The sequence below is a fragment of the Miniopterus natalensis genome, chromosome 3 (genome assembly GCF_054644295.1).
Source record: "Miniopterus natalensis isolate mMinNat1 chromosome 3, mMinNat1.hap1, whole genome shotgun sequence".
Lineage (NCBI taxonomy): Eukaryota > Metazoa > Chordata > Mammalia > Chiroptera > Miniopteridae > Miniopterus > Miniopterus natalensis.
In genome coordinates, this window is record NC_142083.1 from 63,155,546 (window position 1) to 63,174,242 (window position 18,697).

General features: G+C 41.5%; 1 pseudogene; it reads left to right on the forward strand.

The window, feature by feature from the left end:
* The first annotated feature begins 13,574 nt into the window (after positions 1 to 13,574).
* LOC107546478 (GTP:AMP phosphotransferase AK3, mitochondrial pseudogene) lies at positions 13,575 to 14,273 on the forward strand (annotated as a pseudogene).
* The last annotated feature ends 4,424 nt before the right edge of the window (positions 14,274 to 18,697 follow it).

Sequence of the window (18,697 nt, forward strand, 5' to 3'; positions counted from 1 at the left end):
CACAGTGATAATAACAGCAGTGAGGATCTTTGAGGAAAGATCCTAAAACTCTTCTAAATTGCCAAAGGGTAAACTAATTTTACTAGCTTCTGCGTTAACACATTCTGTTGTGTTCTAGTTCTTTGAAAGTTGGTAACCTGAATATGACCATAATAAATAGTTCAGTAAGGCAGAGGGATTCATCAGAACATGCCTGATCCCTTATCCTGCCACCAAAATACAAGTTTACCAAATCTAGAACTGCATCATAAGTCACTACTGCCAAAGATAGAGCTCATCTCTTCCATTGTAGCCTATTAAACTCATACCTAAACCACACTGAAAATAAGTCTCTTTATATTAATAGTTTGTAAACTCAGCAGTGTCCCTCTCTGCAACAAGCTGTTGTGACTTGAGGCCAAGCAAGAGTAAACCATCCCCTTGTAAAGTCTGGTTCCAGAGTGGACAAAGGTTAAAGCTTATTATAGAACAGCTGAGGTTTCACACACTACGTCAAACGTCCTTATATTTAGAAACCTTACTCAATTCATCTTGTGCATTGTCAGCCCTCCCAGTCGCTGCTGGCCAGCCTCTGCTGCACCCGACAGTGAGAGGCCTGTGGCTGTGTGTGCTTCCCACATGCCCACAAACCATGGACCTTTCGCTCTGCTTGCTGATCCCCATCTGCTACCCCTGTTCCTGAACCTAAGCTGTTCATTCCCATGATGGCCACCACACATGAGCACACCCCTCCCTCTGTTCCTTTAGGTGTCTGCTCTCAGGCATCACTGAAATAGCCATAGCTATTTATTTTAATGTAATTCTCCTAGAATTTATTCATGTTCTGCTATCTTGCTATTTTGAAGGTAAATCTGTATTTTAGACATTTTTCAAAAGTACTTATTTTTCTTCTGCATTCTTTCACACCTACCCACTACCTATTTCTTTAGATCTCTTGCAGTGGAAAAATTAAGAATTTGGCAGATTAAGTAGACCATGAAGAGGAGTGAGTGTTTATTGTGATGTGACAGAGGATAAAGACCAAATGAGCCTCACTCTTACCATCATCATCATCAACATCATCTAACACTTTGGGTGCCAGGACCTATGCCAGGCTCTTTGTGGGCACTGCCTTACTGAACCCTTCCAGTAGTTCCTGCAGGAAACAGCTATTATAGTCTCAACTGTACACATGAGGAAACTGAAGCTTTGAGAGACTGACTTGTCCAAGAATATACATCTGGAAGCATCAGAGCAGAACGGTACCACTCCAGAACCTGGGCTCTTAACTACTAGGCAATGCTGCCTCCCACTGTAGCTGGTGAAACTCCTACAAAGAGCACTTCAAAGCCCTTACAAGGGGAACCCCATAATCTGACTGGAAGTGCAATAACACTTTCCTAATCCAGCTGTGAGGGCAGCAAATGATTGAATAGTTACATGCAAATCAAACTTTTGAAAATTAAATCCTATTCTAAATTCACCAGGGAAGCTTACTTCATTATTTCATAAAGAAAAAAGGAAATGTGATTGCAACACAATCAGTTCCAATAGATCTATTTGGCAAAGTTAGATTTTTATGTACACGACTACCTTAGAGGTGGGCTCAACTACTAGGCCCTGACCTCCCCACCCCCTTAGCCCAAATTCACTGCCTGCCGACAATATGGGTAACTTGTGATCCAGACAGAAGGAAGAGAAAGTCCACATCTCCATGTGCCATGCCAGGCACCACTGGCTGGGGGCAGGGCGGCAGGAGCCAGTGCTCCTGTGGGAGGAGAGGCCTGAAATATGCATGAAGCAGACTTGCACCAGTAGCTAATTAACTCCTCAATTAGCCGTCTACTTACTGCTCAGCTCCAACAGCAAAATGAAGGTAACAGTGCTTTGAGTCAGATACCCTTCGTGAAGCTATTTGAAATCCTCTGAGGAAAACAACAGCCAGTATCAACATGTTACATATCCATGCAGCTTCTCCTGCAGATTAAGTCAGTTGTACAGAGCTAGAATCTGACCATGATTCCATTGGCATTCTTCTGGGTCTGGAAGGAAGAGCCTTCAGCCCCAGAACTGCCATCCTCTGGTGGCACTGTCAGGGACTGCCTTGCTGCAGAAAGCCACTTTGCCCAAGGTCATGTGCTTCCCAGAGGACTCCAATGACTGATGAAGGAAGGGTTGTTTATAAAGACCTAGCCACACTGGCCCAATCTGGAATAACTCTGACAGGCCATTTTAGATCCAGAGCTCTCCAAGCTGTCAACTGAGGCTGGGAGCCTAGCTGGTCAATCAACTTCTCTCTCTGCTCCTCTCTTTCTCTTCCACAGGTGTTGATGCCACGGATGCACCCTAATGAACACCATGTGTACTGCATCCCATCTCAGAGTTTACCTCCCAGAAACCCCAGCCTGCAACAAAGATCTACACAAACTATTGCAAAATGAAAGTTATTGTATTGTTATTATTTCTTCAATTATTGTATTAAGCCTTACATTTACGTGTATAAAATCTAGGAAGCCAGACTAGAATTAAATGAAAAATTTCCCGTGTTTCCTGTTTTCATAGTGTCAATATTAGCAAGAATGACTGCTTATTATTATTTTAAAGAAGGTACAAATCCATACAATTTATCAGCCTATTTTTCTTCTATGAAAAATTCACCTGTGATAAAATTATTTTGATCTATTTTCTCCTTACTTGGTAGGTATAATAGATTGCAAAAATTACTACAATTTTTCCCTTTCCTGTATCTGTGCCTGTAGCAATGTGTGTTATTTTGCAACCCTTCCTACCATGCAGCTAGACCTTGAATCTGGAATGGCTTTGTGACTTGTTCTGGCTAATAAAATATGATGGAAGTGATGTTGTGCCAGTTTCAAGGTAGACCTTAAAGAGGCCTTGAACACTTCTGCTCTCTCAGTAGGATCCCCATGGCTTAGCCTCCTGGAAGGTGAGGAGACTGTGTAAAGCAGCCACAAGCTGACCAAGCTGAGACCACCCTACAGTGTCTAGCCAACTCAGAAGACTCATGACCAAACCTAGCCAAGAACAGAACTGCCTGACAAAGCTCAGCCCAAATTGCTGATCCACAAAAGTGTTAGCTACATAGACAGCCATTGTTTTAACCCACAAATTTGGGGGTAGTTTATTATGTAGCAAAAGCTACCTGATCGAACACAGTAGCTCCAGCTTATTTCCAAGAATGAATCTGGAGAATTAATTTTTGGGCAACTGGTCCATTTCCAAAAACCTAACAGTCAATATTACTGTTTTCCTCTCCCATTTCTCTTTTTACTTTTCACAGGCAGGGATCTGAGTCAATAATCATACTGAGTAGATGGGAAGAAATTCAGAAAAAATTCTACATCAGTATGGTTAAAATTTCACTTTTTAAATGGCTCAAGGAAAGACTGCATAGGTTAAGAGATGAAATTCCAGACAAATATATAGAAGGAGGTTTGTGGGCAAGTTGAAAGTTTGAGACTCTGACAGTCTCTGTGTCGCCTGCTGTTTAACGTGTCTGTCCTATGGACACAAAAATGGGGAACTGCAGCAGACTCCTTTAGAGAAACTTTAGGAGCCCACCACCCTCCCCTCACCCTTGCCTGCTATGGGATAGAGCAACTAAAGAAAGAAAGAATATCTCATTTTTCCAATAACAGAATAAACAGCTTTATGGCTTAAAAAAAATTATTTCAGAGCTGGACACTGTATTGTTACTATATCTGGTGCAAAAGGCTGTTGGCACTGTAACCACTTCCTAGAAAAAAAAGTCTCCCTGATTTCTGGCCCAGGTGTTGACATAAGCCCGACTTCTTTTCTGCTGCTGTGATGGTCTAGAGAAATTTGCAGAGGGCAGCTGTTTCCACCTGCTGCTTCGCGGGGAGCGAGGTGTGCATTCCTCTGGCATGCGGTGCCTGCTGTGGTTTGCAGAGTCATGGTTAGACTTCAGAAATCAGGCTCCTTTCACCTCACCCTCTAGAGCAATATTTCCTGCAAACTCAACAGCAGTTCATATAGGATCTTTAACCTTCTAAAAAACCTTTGACTTTCTGATACTTCTTATTTCTCCAATCTAGACGCTCAGGATATGTCTGCTTTAATTAGGCAACTTCCTGCTACGCAATAACCAGAAGCTGAAAGCAGTGGCGTGTTTAATTTACGTGCCTCTGAGGCGGGATTCACCTGTTGACTCACTGTGTGGACACGCAGAACGTGGGCAGCTGGCCCCGGGCAGGGGTACATAATTAGGTGTATGTGCTGGCAAGGTACTCAGAGGCTCCTGTCAGTAGGTCCTATTAAATCTTCCTAAATTAGGACCTTGATCTCTCAGTAACTTCCTTATATCTGCATGAGTCCATTTGATGGTCAAAATGTCATTTGCCATTAAAGGGTCTTCTCTCAGAGAAAGCTAAGAACATGAATGACACTGTATCCACTGGCCTCCACCAGCATCGAGATTGCTAGGAAGAACTGAAACATGAAATTTTTGTTCCTAGCAAACTCCCTGTAGGTATATTCTTACCCCACCTGACGCAAGGGCTGCCAGGGGTGGGGGTGGGGGTGGCTGGGGATACAGGCATGGCACATTAGTGTACTCCTGTGACACATTCACCATCCCCTCCTTTCTATAGAGATGAAACCTGATCAAGATGAACACCAAGTGTGGTCTTCAAGGAGAAAGTCTCAGAAGGATAGCCCAAGGCATGTGGGTGGGGTTGTCTGTGGTACAAGGGGAAAGGGGAACCCCATGGGACCTATCTGTAGGCTAAGGGGATAACAGAGAACACAGGCATGTGTCCTCCTGACACCTCTGAAAGAGCTCTTCATGGGGCCCCTCCAGCTAATGAATATGCCAGTCCCCAGCAATTTCCATAATCAGAACCTGTTCATTAATGAAAACTGTCAATGTCAGGGAACATCTCAAATTTATGTTATGCATTTCCGAACTTCGTTCCCTATATTTAAATATAACAGAGTTTTCATAATTATAACTTTTAGACAGGTGTTCAATAGTTTGAAGCTAATAAAGTACAGACAAGTGCTTATAAGAATTGTATGCATTTCTCAGTGTTTTTATAGTAAGTATACCTTCTAGTGCAGTTTAAGCAGTTATGTGCTTAAACAAAGGTTTTTAAGTTTTAAGAAGTGTAAAAAACAAATATGAGCTGTATGTAAGAAATGTTAATGCAAGATGAAAGGTTGAATAGAATGTGAAACAAACAAAACCACAAATGGTGAGAGAAAGGCATGAAGAGTTCAGGAAGTAAGAATGCAAAAGTAAGAATTCAGTAAAAAGAAGAATGGTAAAAATCTGGAGAGCAGATAGAAGACTAATAACCATCTCAGGATGTGAATAGTCATTGAACAGAAACCCCAAAACGACATAGTATAAATAGGAGCACTGCAAAGTAAGGCTTTGGGGAAAATAGTTAAATACAACAATATTTTATTAGTAAATATTAACATTTTCTATAACAGGAGATACAATTCTGGGAAAAGTTAAAGTGAATGTACAGAATTTTCAGAATGTTTAGGCTCCTGTATGTGTGTTTTAGCTGCAGCTGCTGGAGCTACCACCTGACTAGCTGAGTCACTGGCCAGTCAGGACCTCAACAGAAGGCCTAGCTACCACCTAATTGGCTGTGGCTGTGTTTAAACACCTTGTTCTCATTTTATTATAATAACAATAATAATAATAATAACAAAAGTAATAGTAACAATTTAAATATATTATTCATACCTAAGCATTATTGAAAGCTCACTATCAACTAGGCTCTGTTTCAACCCCTTTACATGCAATGTGGCATCGATCCTTACTAGGAGTATGTGATCCTCGTTTTACAGACAGGGGATCTGAGACGGAGTTACTAGTCCTGAGCTCAGATTATCCTTTACCACTTTTTAAATGTCAGAACTTATGGGATAATATAAAGTAGAAAACTGTACTAAACGCCTGGCTCACTCAATTCTTTCCAGCTTGTTCATGAACCACACCAGGCTATGCTACACTGTAGTCTTCTATTTCCAAAGGCAGCCTGTCAGATGCCTCACACGGACCTGAACCCCTAGACACAGAGCTAGAATCTTATGGGTTTATGGACTATATTGGGCACTATCTTTAACCTGAGCTAGCTAAGGAATTGAATTATCTTGTTTATTGAACAATCTCATTAACTAGGCTAGGCGTCCATTGGTTAAGAAGGGGTGCTTTAGAATAAGACAGGCCTAGGTTCAAATCTTAAATCCACCACGTATTAGATGAGATTATGGGCAAGTAATTTAACCTCTTTAAGCTTCTGTTTCCTCCTACACTGCAAAAAGACCAAAGGAATTAGGTTTTACATGCAGCAAGAAGAATTTAAGTGAAAAATCAATAGACTCGGGTTTCCCAGAGTCAGCATTTCTGGCACCTAGAAGGATCTGTCACAGAGGTTATAGAATTCTCTTTTCCATAAACCTTTAAAACTATGACAGAGACTCACTAGTCAGGCAGGTTTTAATGAGATCTTTCCCCCTTTAGAGTGCAATCTGGTGGTCTGTGAAGGACTTACAGGTGGTCCCTTTGGTCTCTTAATGTCAATATTAATGACAGTCTTTTGCTTCTAACCTATTTGCTAAATAAAAGTTCATTTGATTTCATGTACTCACTGTCTTGTTTGCCCTTACCCACATTCCAAATTTTACTAAAATGAAGATATTTCTATTTGGACATTATGGGTCATTTATCTGTTTCAGGATAGCAGAAAGCCCCTGTTCAAACTTAATGTGTACCTAATGCTCTTTATCAGTGTGTCAAAATGTATCAAAAACTAGTCAATTATTTCCAAAAATAAATAAGCAGAGAGACAGATGCAAAATGAGGAATGTTTACATTAAATGAAAACCTTACCAATCACCTTTTTGTGCCTTAGTACTAAGTATGATTAATTTAGGCCTACTGTATTTTTTGTGGTAGCCAGAAAATGGAGACAAAGGCAGAGAGAACAAGAATGAGTTTTAGGCACTTGTGATGAGAGTATCTTCCTGAGAAAGTGAGTTAGTTAGATAGTGGCCAATTGTACCTGGAGGCACTGCTAGAGAAAACAATTCAGTGTTTCTGCTCCTGGGCAGACCAGACCCAGGAAGGATTTAGAGCTGCTCAAAGGTGCAGAAGTAGATTAAGATTATTTCCATCCACAGCACAGGCCAACTACAGTACCTTCTGATAGTCCCCCAAACTACCTGAAACTTCCTGTCCTGGTGGAACATTCCATACAGGCAAGTGAGCAACCCCCAAAACTCGTTCCATTATTCCACAAACCTTGACTGTCCTACACATGCCAACCTTTGGGCTATGCTGGGGATACAATGGTGACCTGGGCCTAATCCTTGCCCTCAGCACACTTGCAGGTTAGTAAAAAAAGCAAAAGCAATAACAACACATACTTAGAGAAGTTACAACAAAGTATAGTAAGAATCATGATAGGGAAAGTAGAAGAGCAGTATGATAGGTCTCCTACCCTCATCTAGGGGTCAGGGAGTTGTTAAAGAGAAGTAAAGCCAGATGCTAGTTAAAGGCTGTCTGGGCAGATTTTATTCGGTAACTACTGCAGTAGGGAAAGAGACTTCTGTATAGAACTGAGCTCAATTCTAAACACAGCAAAGACAGCTGGGGATTCACAGACAACAAGCACGACAAGGGGAGCAGTGGACCCGAAAATACTAAGAGGAGACATCAAGGGGTGGGAACTCTTGTTAAATTGGCCTAACAGGATTTTTGCCAAAGGCCAGTCAGGGACTCAGACATCAAGGGTGGGGGATGAGGAACTTGATCAGATATCAAGGGTAGGGGAGCTCTTACCAAAATGACTTAGCAGGATTCTTGCTAAAACTAGCCTCAGCAAGCCAAAGATGAGGCCCAGTGAAAAAGGGGGCTCAGAGGAGGCTGTCTCCTTTGAGAGATTCAGAAGAGAGTCTTTGTCAGTTTTCCTAGCACAAGAGGTATTTAAGCTGAAAACTGAAAATGAATTAAGGTTGGATGGATAGCATATTCTAAATTGAGAAGAGCATGTGTGAAGTCCTTAGAGGTGAGAGAAGAACAGTGCGTTTGGATAGGTGAAAAAAAAAGCTGGTTATGATTAGTGAATGAAGTCTGAGGCAAAGAGGGTGGGAAATGAGACTAGAGGCATAATCAAAAGAGAGATGTGAAGGCTTGTAAATCTTGTTAGAAGTTCAGATTTTGTCTTAAGGCCAGTAGGAAAAGTTTAACTGGGGGAATAATATGACTTGATCTCTCTAGCCTGCAAAGTAGAAGATAATTAGAGGGGGGAAGACTGGAGGCAGGGAGTCTAGTTGAGCACATGCTACGGTAATTTGGGTGTGTGGTAATGTGACTTGGACGAGGGCGATGGCATGGAGCTAGAGAGAAATGGGAGGATTAATATATTTAGAAAACAGGAATTGTAGGACTTGGGCATGATTTAGTGGCAGGAGAGAGAAAGGCAGGAGTCAAGGATGACTCCCAGGTTTCTGACTTTGGCAACTGGATGGATACGGAGATTAGGAACATTGATGAAAGGGCAGCTTGCAGGGGAAGATGATACATTATTTTGGAACATATTGAGTTTCAGTTGTAAAATGGAGTTTGGAGCTCAGGTGTTGAAATCTAATTATCCTCAGTCCTATAGTACCTGGCATTGTGTCTTCAGGGCTAATGTGGCAGACACTACTTTCACCAAATGATAAAGGTTAACATCACTGGAGATGTCATGTGGTATTGTATACCCCTGATAGGATGTGACAAGAAGGACATTTCACCTCTGTAGTAGTCTTTCCAAAAGCCCGTGACCCCAGTTAATTATGTGAAAAACAATGAACAAACCCAAATTTGGGGGAGCGGCATTCTACAGGATACCTGGCCGTTACTCCTCAAGACTGTCCAGGTCAAGAAAAACAAGGAAAGACTGAGAAACTGTCACGGACCAGAGGAGACTGGGATGCATGACAACTAAGTGCAGGGTGGTTGCTTGGTGGGAATCTGGAACAGAAAGAGGCTATTAATGCGAAAGGCAGTGAAATCTAAACAGGGTCTGGAGTTTAATTAATAGCAATGTATCAATGTGTTCCTTAGTTCCCGCAAATGTACCTTGGTTACGTAAGATGTTAACAGTGGGGGGAAACGGATGATGGGGTATCTGAAAAAGACTATACTTTTCAGTAAATCTAACATTATTCTGTCAAAGTTTATTTTTTTAAAATGACTATGCCATTGAGAACCATCCAATTCAAAATGAAACCAATGAGAAATCACCTGTGCCTTCGGGAACTGCAGCACCTTATGAAGGCACAGTGGTGCCTCGTTTCCCAGCCAGACAGCGAAGGAAACGTACCACCAGGTCAACTTTTCAGAAACTTGAAACTAACCCTCAATCATAGACAAAAAAAAGTTATTTTCAGCTATTTTTTTATGGCAAACCTTCAAAAGTGGATGATAAAAATTCCCTGCCCTCTAAACAGAGGACACCAAGTGTCACTGAATCCTTTCTGGGTGAATCAGGGTCACCGGTGTGAATATCTGTTATTACATTACATCATGCCAAGCACAGTTTTGCCTCTCATTTTTATTCTTTACTGTGGCATGAAGTTGGAAATGCAGGGGCTACCTCCCCACAGCTAAGAAATGACTAAGAAAAAGCCAGAGAAGTTGAATGTGGATTAAGAATAAGACAAGTGTTTGTTTAGCCTCAGGTGAGCCAGCACTGGATAGAGAGCGTTTTCCACCTGCTTAAATAGCACGTTAGCTAAGGAGAGCAGCTGGCAGCTGATTTTCCCATTTTCTGTACCATGTCATGGTTAGTAACGCACACTCTGCAGTTTGCTGAATGAATGCGTATCCTCTGCACAATAACTGAAGACACCAATTATCCCTATTTATCTCCTTCTAGGTAGGCCTGGGAAGCAGGTGAGGGGAGGGATTAACCCATAGAGATTTTCATGAGGGGAGTCGGGCTTAGAGGAGGACAGGCTTGAATTCAAAATTCGAGTTCTAGTCCTGCAACTTAATGGATTTGTGACTTTAAGTTACTTAATTTCTCTAAGCCTCAATTTTTAAATTCCGAGAATGGGGATCATAACATCTACTCATAGTGTGGCTGTGAAGAGGAAATGACATAATGTATGTAAATCTCCCTCCATAGTGTCTACACACAGTAGGTGCCTAATAAATGTTAGCCAGCATCAGTTCTCTGGAATCAAAGATGCCTTCCAAAACCAGTATTACCTTCTCTTTCGTAGGTGCTTATTAAGTGCCAGGCGTGGTGCTAAGCATTTTCTATAGAGGAGGGAATTTCCTCTAACCATGCTAACCTCACTGAGGGAGGGAAGATGAAGGGGGGTGTCTCCTACCTCCTCTTAATCTCGTTTCCTCTAACAATGGTTCATGAATGTTAGTCATTTGTGTACTCCCTTGTTGAACTTTGCCATATCTGTGTAGCAGTTTTAAAACTTAAATTTATAGTTAAGTTTTGTCCTAAGCAAGAACACTGTGAAGTATTAGGTTTGATGTGCAAGTCATAGTTTTTCTTATACACTTTAAAACATACATATTCATCACTGAAATTAAAAAGTGTTATTATTTAAAATGGTCCAGGAAAAATATACAAGATAAAACACGATTGGAAAATACCCCAGAAAAAAAATAGCAGGTAGAATACAATTGGCATAATGTTGACCATTGTTGAAACGAGATGATGAGTACATGGGGCTCTACCGGTTTCTAATTTTATGTATTTTTGAAATTTCCGTAACAAAATAATGTAAAAGTAAAATAAAACACACGTATCGAACCTGGAGGTAGGGGACGGGAACGTTCTCTGGCAGAGATCTAAAATCATCTCACATTTGCCAGAGGATCACTTGGGCAACACTGGCCCATAATGCCCCCTAGAAGGTCACCGTCAGGAGAACACTCAGGCTTCAGATTTCTCATGGGCTTCATCCCCCGTGCTTAGGACAACTAGTCACATAGATAAATGCCCGCTGAAAGTTTGCTAAATCAATAAATGAATGATTATCTCCCCTGCTATCCTACTTGTGGCTCTTAGCTCTGTCTCCTTCGATGCCCTAAACTGCTAACACTCCCTTAGGGAGTGGGCAATAAATTAACTTGGAAATTTTCACCTCAAAATGATTAGTAATGTAAAACTAGGCCTAATCTGAGGAGCCCCTGCTGTTTTTCTTTTACCACTCTGCCATTTGGCTTCTGTTACTGTAAAGAAATACCTAGAAAATTTCAATGAACTTTTGGTTTCGCATTAGATTTTTTTTTTTTTTTGCTAACTGAAGTCAAATATATTGGTTGATATTACTTGGCTATTATGGTATTTGTCAAAGAATCCATGAAGATACTACTAAGAACAAGTTTCATAATCATTTGTCTCAAACAGTCTATGTGACATCAGTCTAGAAAAGGAGGAAGGGGTGAGGTGGTTAGGAGCCAGAATGACAGTGTGCTGACACTCCAGCAGCTCTCTGCCACTCTGGGGCCCATCCTCTCCTCCTCACACCTGGAGCCAAGCGAATGCTGCGCCCTCTCTGCAGATACTTTCTCTGGGATCAGAGTCTGGTACCAAATTAAATATTGCAAGTAAAGGCTGAATATACTAGACTTCTAAATCTATCCAGGATAGAAAGGCCTTGGTGGGATCCCTGTTTGTGCATATAATTAGTTATCCTAAAAGACAGCAATAGTGTGTTACTTTATTATGCAAATCACTTAGTATTATAAAAAAATACTGTTTCAAATTATAACATCTTTTTTCCCCTTTGCTGGAGAATGTAGGCCAAACTTTTATTAAATATCCATCTACTTTTTTAATCTCCTTAGTTATTCAGTGTAAACTCTCTTGGATACGGAAACAGGAAGAGAGATTATATCACTATTTAAAGACTGAAAATAGCAGAAGCAATAAAAAAGAAGTCTGAGGAATTAGTGTAGCAGTGCTACTCTGCTGCCACAAAACACAAACACAGAAGTTAGGCTTCTGCTCCCAAAATCTTTATTCTGGAAATAGCTTTCTCTCCTGTTTATAGAATGAGAACAACCCATCAGATTATTTTTATGGATCATTTTTAGAAATGAAGTGCCTCCAGAATGGAAGAGAATGAAGTGGATGCAGGATCGGTGGCTTGGCAGCCTCTAATTAGCATTAGCACCACGTGATGCATGGCTTGGTGCTGTACTAAGCCAGTGCAACTGGACCCCCAAGACAAAGCAAAGGGTCTTTCACAACTTGTGGAGTAAATGAAACCTAAAACATTTTTCCAAGGAAGTGATGGAAACTTGTAATTGTCAATTTAAGAATTTACATGGAAATAAAATACTAATGGTCTAAAAACAAATGAAAAGATGTTCAATCTCTCATATTGGAGAAATTAAATTAAAATAGTACTTTCTTCTCTCTCTGCTGGTCTGTTGAAGTAGCTTCCTAACAGCTTCCCCTGCTTCCATGCTTGCAGACAAGCTATCTTTCGAAAGCAAATATCAAGTCATGTCTTTCCACTGCTTGAAACCTGGCTTCCCGGGTTCACTTAATAGGTATCTTTAAACATAAGTTACGCGACCCTTTAACACAAACTGAACACAAATTATATCATTCTGCAACTTTTTGCAGTTACAACGTCTTAGAAATCTTTTCATGTTAGCACATAGAAATCTGCCTCTGTCCTTTTAGCTGCTGCATAATATTCCACAACATGACATAGATTCACTTAGCCATTCCCTTGTCTGTGAACATTTAGGTTGTTAACAGTTTTTCACTGTTATAAATAAGGCTGAAGCGAACATCCTATATGTGCCTTCTCGTTGGACAGTGTTTGTCTAAGGAAGAGACTGAGAAGCCATTTTCAAAAAAACTAATAGCCACTGGCAAGTTGCCTCCCAAACCAGCAGTGGGGACACCGCACCAGTAGAAGCCTTTTTCTGCCCACCTCCGCCAATATTTCCTTCTAGATGCTCTGGACTATTTCACTGTCCATTCTTAGGACCCTTAGCATTCTTTTTTTTTTTTCTCCAAAATTTTTATGGCTTTCAGAGAGGAAGGGAGAGGGAGAGAGAGAGACATCATTGACGGCTGCCTCCTGCTCCGCTCCCCTGACTGGGGATCCAGCCTGCAACCCGGGCATATGCCCTGACCGGGAATTGAACCGTGACCTGCTGGGTCCTAGGTCAAAGTTCAACCACTGGGCCGCGCCGGTCAGGCTCACATCATTCTTTAATTCTGGGCAATCCCTGTCTACGCTTTAGTTCTTGAACTACTGTATCCCTCCATCGTCTTCATTTTCTACTTGCGAATGGTGGAACTTTTGAATCTACACTTGTTTAAGTTTCTTTTCCTACTTACCAGCTCTTCAGCTCTTCATCCTGCGCTGGGGAGAATTCCCGGCTCAGTCTTTCAGCTCACCAATCGGCTCCTGGGCAGCGCCCACTTCTTCACCCCCTTTCCGGGCGGGCTGCGCCCTGGGCGCGCGGCCGGGGGCGCGGCCCGGGGCCTCCTGCGGGCGCCCGAGCGCGCGGGGCGCGGGCCAACCGCCGGCGCAGCCCCGCCTCGCTGGCAGCCATGGGGCCGGCGCGGCGGCTCCTGCGCGCCCTCATCATGGGCTCTCCGGGCTCGGGCAAGCACACGCTGTCCCTGCGCATCACCAAGCACTTCGAGCTCAAGACGCTGTCCAGCGGGGACGTGCTCCGAGACAACGTGCTGAGAAACACCGAAATCGGGAAGCTGGCCAACGCCTTCATCGGCCAGGGCAAGCTCGTCCCCGACGACGTGATGACGCGGCTGACCCTCCCCGAGGTGGAAAACCTCGCGCGGCACAGCTGGCTGCTGTGTGGCTTCCCCAGGACCCTCGCCCAGGCCGAGGCCCTGGACCGCGTTTATCAGATACACCTGGTGATGAACCTGAACGTGCCCTTCGAGGACGTGATGCAGCGCCTCGCCGCGCGCCTGGTTCACCCGGCCAGCGGCCGCGTCTACAACCTGGAGTTCAACCCTCCCAAAGTGGTGGGCGTGGACGACGTGACCGGAGAGCCCCTGGTGAAGCGCGAGGACGACAGGCCAGAGACGCTCATCAAGAGGCTGAAGGCTTACGAAGACCAGACAAAACCGGTCCTGGAGTATTACCACAAAAAGGGGGTGCTGGAAACGTTCTCGGGAAGAGAAACCAACAAGCTCTGGCCCTACGTACACGGTTGCCTGCAAACAAAACTCCCGCAAATGCACCTGAAGCATGGGCTGCGCCATGAGGAAAAATGCTTGTAATCTGCAAGATGAGAATCCCTGCCTTTTTCATTCAGAGGGTCCTCATTCTAAGACTCCACCATGTGTGAATTATCTGGAAATTATATTAGATTCATGTCTACGGAATTTATTCTGGCTAGTAAAGATATGCCAAATGAGTCAGATACTAAGATGTATCTTCTGAAATTGTCTGGTGTGTTTCATCCAGCTGTGTTCTGCGTGTAATTCAAAATCATCAGAGGTGTCTAGATTTTTAAAAATTCTGTTAGAGCGAAGTTAAAAGGGCAATTGTCAGTAATCTAACTTTTATTCAGAAAGAGCGTTTGATAAGGTTTCCATACGTTTCTGGAAAATAGAAAAATATACTGATTTGGATAAAGTATGTCATCAGAGGCTTTTGTATAGCCAGATGCCAAACAGAAAAAAGAAAAAAAAAAAGCCTAGCACATGGGACATGGTTTTGTGAGATGCTATAAGATTCCAGATAAAAGTAACTGGATTTACAGATCCATTACAGAATACGAATTTACTGTTGCTTTTAAACTAAGAAACCTATAAGGTGGGCTTATAAGCTATATTTATTTTGTTGTTAAACCTAACTTCATTTTACTCAGAATTTTCAGTTTGCTATACTAAATATATCAAATAGCGTTTAGGAAAATATTACTTTGATAAGACTTATTTTCTTTTGAAAATACATGGGCACTGGGGATATAACATGTTAGAAATTAACGTTACAAATTTTTGGTTAAGCACCAAAGCTGAATGAATTTTCTTTAATAGAAAATGTAATTGAAGTCTTGTGTCCTCAGATGTTACTCAGATTAAGAAATGTGTGCTTTAGGATCAACTTGCCAGTTCTCTTTTTGATCCAATGTACAATAGGCCTTGATGAGTAACAAATTAAAGTATTGAAAAAAGAAGAATAACTAAAAGAAAACATGACACTACATAGAATACGCATACTTTGTCATTAGGAAATAAGAAATAGATTAGGTATGCCTGGGGGGAAATTTCCTTGACAAAAAAAGTCATAATTAGTAAAAAGATGTAGCAATAAAAAGGCTTTTATATGACAGGTTAAAAAGGACCAGGAAAGTGAGTTTGCTGACGGTGGAGTTTTTTATTCCCGATCAAAGAAGTTGATACCTGCTTGTATTCACTGACATCTGTCTTAAGGGGGAACAATCTTACCAGTATACATAATCTGAGCAGTCATTTTTAAATCATTTTTTTAGATTCCTTAGTGGGGTTAGGAGGAAGCATGCTTATGTACTGTGGCCTGGTAGAAGGAGTGGGGCAATATAAGAGGTGGAGGAGAAACCTGGCTATATCTTAAATGGCATATTTACTCGTATTTTACTTGGTGCTAAATCAAATGAAACAAGCCCTTGCACAAGCTGTTATTAACTGCTTATGAAAATTTGGCCCATTTTACTCCGTACACTTAAAATACAGATACCGGCAAGGTTTTTTTTAATGTATTTTGTGGGGAAACTTATTTTTCTTTCAATTTTATTTTTCATTCACTGATGATTTTTCAGAATGAATCAAGTCTTTTTAAAAGGATACAAAAAAAACATTTCATTCTTCAAAATGCTTTCTATAAGCTCTTATTTGAATATTATTATGTACTTTCCAAAAAAGTGAACTACTAAACTTATAAACTATCACTAGGCGCTAGGTTATAAGGCATACAATTAGTCTTTATTATAATAACATTAAATTTCAGAAAAAGTATCCATTTCATCTTCTCATTCAGTTTCTTATTGTAAGAATCACATTTTAATTGCATGACCTCTAGTTGATTTGCTTGTGACTGCTGTCCCCTCACACATGTATCAGAAAAACTTACCCTATTCTCAATGCCTGCTTTGCTTGTTCTATTGTTTATCTTCATTAGATGTTCATTCATCCACTTTGTTGACTTTCTCATCTTTTGTAGTGTTGGTCTTCCTTGAATGTGTGGTGATCTTGACTTAATTTTCTATAAGGTTGAGATTCTCCATTAAGCTGCATTCTCTGTCGTGGGGTGTCATGTGCTTGGGGATATTGCTGGTCTGAATTGTCCTCTGGCCTATTCTCAGTGACAGTGAAGAAGGATAAGTCACTAGGTGAGATTTCTCTGAGGTGTTCAGTTCTGGTACCCCATTCCTCCGGCAATGGCCAGCCTCATGACACATGGCCATGCCTGTCTAATTTGAGCTTCCTGGCCATGAGTCCTACCTGGAGGCTGATCCTGTCACTGCTATTGGCTCAAGGGTAGATGAAAGGGCATTGATGGAAGATGAATCTCTGGCTCCTCCTGCAGCAGTGCCCCAAGGACCTACATGTTGATGGTCCTTGATACTCGCCTGCTTCTGGTGTTTCCACCTTTGGAGATGGAACAGTCTTGGTGCTCCCTTCACCTTCGTGGCGATAGTCTTCTGTGCACATTTTAGAATGGCTTTTCTGTTTTTGCACGAACCCAGTCTACATCTCATACCTTAGGATTTATCCAGGCTTCTGGTTCACTGAAAGTTTCACTTCTTATTTAAGATCATCAATTGAGTCCCTTGCTGCAGGAATGAAGAAGCTGTAGGATATACTTAGTCCACCATCCTGAAATGAAACCAGATTTCCTTGTCCACCCTCAAAATACAGTCATCAGACCTCTTAGAGCTGCAGCTTTTAATTCTGGCTGCACAGTAGAATCATCTGAGGAGCTTTAAGATAGAATGTTGATACTCCACACATTTCGATTGAGCTATCAGGGGTGGAGGTTATGCCTATCGCTGTTTGTTGTATTACAGTAGCTCCCCAGCTTTTGCAAATCACTATCAGATTACCTCAAAGAGGGCCAGCCTTCAAAACAGAGTTAAGCAGACACTCAGAACCACCTGGTAATCTCACCAGCTAGAACTTTCATCACAAAAGGCTCTGCACTCCTTGTCACCTTTTTTATATTTAAGCAGTGGATAGTTTATCATTATTTTATCATTAGTCATCACCATGTTTAACAATTTTCATTTGATCTGTGTTGCTCAGCAAATGCCACATCAAATGTCACTCTAGTTACTGATTTTTGGAAGCTTGTTTAAACACCTTTTCCTGTGTGGCTGGTTGTTCAAATTCTCAGATATCTCTATTGTATTTAAACTCAGCTAATGCTCATTTCAAACGCGGAGGTTGAGAAACCAACTTGCAACAAGATCATGATACATTTGCTTTATGTTTTCTAGTCTTTAATAGCTTCGGTTTGGTCCTAATTACAAATCTGAAATAAGCCAGTTAAATGGATTTTGAAGATGAGGTGACCCGAAACAATGCATTTCTCTAAAGAAACAGCTACATTTAATATTAAATGTAGCTTAGTAACTTAAGCTGAAATGGGAATATGTTTATGTTTAATTGTGGGATGTTTTTATTCTTCAATTAGGCCTACAACCTAGGTCCAGGTCCATGGTCTTGTGAGGTCCTTGCCTACTTTTGATGGTTGACCATCTAGACAACTTTACAGCAATGCCTTCTCCAACCAGGGGTAGGAAAACACTGGGTAAGCAGAGTGAACATTGAGTTTGAATAGAGTGTAGGTGGGGAGTCAGAATCAGGAAGAAGATTGGGGAGGTATGTGAGAGGACTTAGAATATCATGACTTGGTGACACCACCCTCCCTTCAGCAAGCTTAGAGAATTGTCATAATGTCAGGAGACTGGAAGAAATATTCAACATTGGTGGTGGTGGTGAAGGACTCCAAAGGGGATAGAATTACCTATAAGTAATAAGAATGGTGTGTTAAGTGCAAAGGACTTCAGGCCATGTGGATACAGAATTTGGCTACTGTCAAACTGTAAGACTTTGGGAATTTATCAGATATCCCACTGAGCCAGTGTTGCACGGGTGCAGGCACCCACCCAGCTGTGATTTTACGAGGAAGATGTCATGAAGTAGAAGAAGCAAGGAGGATGGCAGGTTAGATGTTGACCGGAAAGACTCTGGGGTGGGAATCGGAAATCAATTATTGGAGGGATGGGATATGAGGGTGAAATAGATTAGAAGAAAAACTTTAGAACCAAGAAAGAAATTAGAAAATATTAACAAGAGAATTGACGGAATTGTGATAGGAGAAAAAGGAACAGACCTATACTCAGAGGGAATGTGCTCTAGTTCTGCCTTCTTAATGTTTTTTATTTCTCCTAATAAAAAATGAAAAAGAATTCCTACTACATTCCTTGAGCACTGGAACATTTCTAAGAACCATTAACTTAGGTAAGTAAAGAGGTCCAGGTACATTACTTTGAAGCAAATGAAGTCTTACTGGGGATTTTATCCAGCAAGAAGAGGACCTGCTTCCTCAAGTTATTACCATTTGAAATGGCCATTTCATGGGACTGTAACAGATGAAACATTGCGTGGACTAGGTCTCCAAATGTGACCATTTCAGAAATAATTTGAGAACCAGTGAA